Source organism: Neofelis nebulosa, chromosome 6 (genome assembly GCF_028018385.1).
Source record: "Neofelis nebulosa isolate mNeoNeb1 chromosome 6, mNeoNeb1.pri, whole genome shotgun sequence".
Lineage (NCBI taxonomy): Eukaryota > Metazoa > Chordata > Mammalia > Carnivora > Felidae > Neofelis > Neofelis nebulosa.
In genome coordinates this window covers 145,314,678-145,318,141 of record NC_080787.1, presented here as the reverse complement: position 1 = coordinate 145,318,141, position 3,464 = coordinate 145,314,678, and the positions used below count along the sequence as shown (strand labels likewise).

The window sequence follows — 3,464 nt, the reverse complement described above, 5'->3', positions numbered from 1 at the left end:
GCATTTCATTCATTCATTCATTCATTCATTCGTTTGTTCACTTTCTTAAAGCACAATTATTAAGTGGGTGGTGGGGGTTGGGTGAGGACACAATCATGATTAGAGTCCTTCCTTCAGGAGGCAGAAGGTATTTTGACTGGAGAACGGACTGGCAGCGGACTGTGGCCAGCATTGGTGAGGCACCTGCCTCAAGCGGCCAGCAGGAGGCGCCAATGACCAGAGGCACGGCTGAGCCCTGGGGTTGGGGCCGGGCAAGGTGTGGGTGGAGAACTGCGTGTTAATAGGTCTCATTGGCACTAACTTTGCCCTTTTTAAAAGACAGAAGAGAACGCATGGCCGAGCTGTACCTGAGTGGCAGCCCATATCCTCTCTCAGGTGAGGTGTCTGAACCACAAAGAGCACAGCTCAGGGAAGGTGGGGGGGTTGGGTCCTGCCGTCACCAGACGCCCCTGTCTCTGGCCGCTGAGCACAGGGTGTGCCCCCGGACTCCAGGGTCCCACAGGAAGGGGGAATCAGATGAGACCCACTTGGGAGGAACAGCCACTGATCCAAGTAATAATAAGAACGTGGCACTTGCATGGCATTTGCTGTATGTTCAGAACTGTCCTGAAGCCGTGCATGCATATAATCTCATTTAGTCTCCCAAGCGCCCCAGGAGACCAGAAACTGGAGCCTTGGGAGGGACCGGAACTGTTCCCCCAAGGTCACAGGCTGGGACTCAAGCCAGGAGAAATAACCTGCCAAGGTCACACATCTCTTGACTGCACATCTGACTTGCAAAGCCCCCTCTCCACTGGCCACCGCAGCGACGGGGAGGGGAAGACAATTTCAGCTTGCAAGGAGTGCAGCCACAGGCCCCGGGGCAGAGCGGCAACAGAGGCCAGCGTTCCTCCGGCCCCCCAGGCCCCATGCCTCAGTGCCTCGGCACAGGTAGCCTCCAAAGCAGAAATCAAACTAAAGAGTCGGTAAGTGAAATACATTTAGTCTCCTTGCTTGGCATACACAGCCTCACAGCAGCCTGGACACCGGCCTCAAAGGCAGAATTCTCAGGCTCCCCGGAGGCGCCCAGGCGCCCACAGTGCGGGGCCGGGGAGCTGGCCCCATCTGTTCCCACAGCCTGGCTGCACCCTGCAATGCAAGGGCCTTGCCTGCATGCACGCGTGGACCCCCAGTCTGCAGTCCAGGTGTCCCCCAGGTGTCCCGCTAGGGCCCAGGGCTGTGAACACCTGCAGGGCAGGCCTCTCGGGAGAAGATGGGCCCAGGAGGGTGCCCCGGGTGGGTCTGGTTGCCTCAAGCAACCCCCGTGCCCCACCCAGAACCCAGGCCCTCCTGTGCACCGTGTCCTGCTTGTTCCCGCTCCTCCAGCCTCCAGCTGTGAGCGCAGGACCCTGCGGGCCCTTTCCTCCGAGGCCCTTGTAACTGTCACCAAGTAAACAGTACCGGAGATGCGCTGATGCCCCTTGGAGAACTAACGCGCGGCTTGGGACTTTACTTTCTTTACTCAGATAAACATATACAAGCTTGTGTTTCCCTCCTTGCTGTGGCTACCAGAGAGCTCGCTACACTTCAGCTCAGTAATTCCATCACCTTCGCTTCCTCCTCCTCCCGCTTGAGGTTTTCAATTTTCTATTCCCAGTTTTAGCAACCTTGTTGAACCGCATGTCTTTCATTGGATGCTGCCTCAAATCCTTTTGAGGAGCTGACAGGGTATAAATTATAAATAAAAATAAATCCCGCTGAAATCTTCCCATTGTAGCTTTCTTATTTCTGGAGTTATCTGAAGTCTTGATGCAGCGTTTGTAATAAATTCAACACAGAACATTTTATGCACCGACAGGTTTTTAAATTTTCTGTTTCTGCAAAGGATCCTGGGTTGCTATAATCCTGGCCTCACCGCTGAAAAATTTTCAAGGGAAAGCAGTTTGTAAATACTGTTACTTTGAGCAGTGGCTGTTTGCAACACCTCACCTAAATCTCAGCAAGTATTGCTTAAAATTTGGGGATTATTCTCAGCTAGCCTGGGATGACTGAAGTGGTGGGGGGCGTGGAGGCGGGAAAATGTTGCATCGGGTCATTTCTGGTTGGAGAAGAACGGTCTTGAGGAAATCATGCTTTAGCACAGACGTGCTAAAAAGAAATGACATTTCTTTTCTTTCTGCCGTCCAGAGAGGGACCAAAGGAAGAAGGGATGTCCTGGCCGGTAGAACAGGGCTTGCACAGAGGTATATGAAGGCTGTGATTAGGTCCAAAGGGAGTTCTGGTTCTAACTGAGGGGAGACCCCTGAGCTACCTGGGGTCAGAACAAAGGCACCTTCTGACCTAAGGCTGGGGAAAGTGAGGAAGGGAAGGATGAGACTTTGTTACACGCTTTAGTTTTTTTAAATCTTAGCCTGTGAGATTAGATAATTTGCCATGCAATGCTATCAGTATTTGGCAGCTGTAATAGAAAGGAAGAATGGAATGGAATGGAATGGAATGGAATGGAATGGAATGGAATGGAATGGACTAGCACAGCATAGAATATGATAAAATAGCATGGAATAGAAAGTTGTTCAAAAGAAGCAGTAAGAGTGTGTGTGTGTGTGTGTGTGTGTGTGTGTGTGTGCACCAGTCACAGGCTGGTTCCTCTGGTGATAATCTTGGCATTCGCCCTGGTTGCCTCTCCTGCTTCTCTCTGCGGCCTCCCGGCCAAGGGTCAGCCTCCCATTGAGCTAACCTAGGCTCGTGGACAGAGATGGCACTTTCCTCATCTTCTGGGCCACATGAGCAAAGCACCTGTCCCTTGCAGAGTCAAGTCCTAATTGCCGGCCAAATTGTGAGGCAAGCATAGGCCTCTTAAGAATCCACAGAACCAACTTTATAAAGTGCTGGCAAAAGCCACAGCTCCAGAAAGGTTGGCTATGTGGCATTATTCTTGACGTGAAAAGTGTCATCAAGCTATTTACGTAAATAAATACGCATCTATTTACATGCAGTTACCAGTGGGTGCTGAGTTTGGGTGATCTGTAAACCATTCTTTACACTCTTCTGTACTGCTTGCTTTTTTTCCCCGTGAGCATTGATGAGTCTTCTAACTAGAAGTGATTACACTTTTTTTTTTTTTGAGAATAAAAAATTATTGCCAACGGTATATTGGGGAAGGAGAAGGGCCCCAATTGCCTCCTTCCAGAATCACGGCCTCCACCTCCTTGAAGTGCTCCCCCGCTCCACCCTACGCCCCCCCCACTCCCCACCCCGCACAGTCTTCCCAGTGTCTGCGGTTCTCAGTGACTCAGGCAGCCTTCCGGCAGCAGGGGAGGCAGGGTGGACCTGAGGCTGCCCTTCGCGCTTCGCCCAGCAGAGGGCGACCGAGCCCGGGCCCCGCGGCTCCTGCGCGCAGCCTTCCGTGCGGCGCCGTCGGGGGCGTCGGGGGCGTCGGGGGCGTCGGGGGCGCCGGGGCCGCGGGGCGGGGCGGTGGCTGGCGA

General features: G+C 53.1%; 1 long non-coding RNA gene across 1 annotated transcript; it reads left to right on the top strand.

Annotated features, from left to right (window-relative positions):
• The first annotated feature begins 317 nt into the window (after positions 1-317).
• On the top strand, positions 318-1,742 carry LOC131515096 (uncharacterized). Its single transcript, XR_009263434.1, has 2 exons — positions 318-375; positions 704-1,742. It is a non-coding gene; the product is annotated as an uncharacterized LOC131515096 (long non-coding RNA).
• The last annotated feature ends 1,722 nt before the right edge of the window (positions 1,743-3,464 follow it).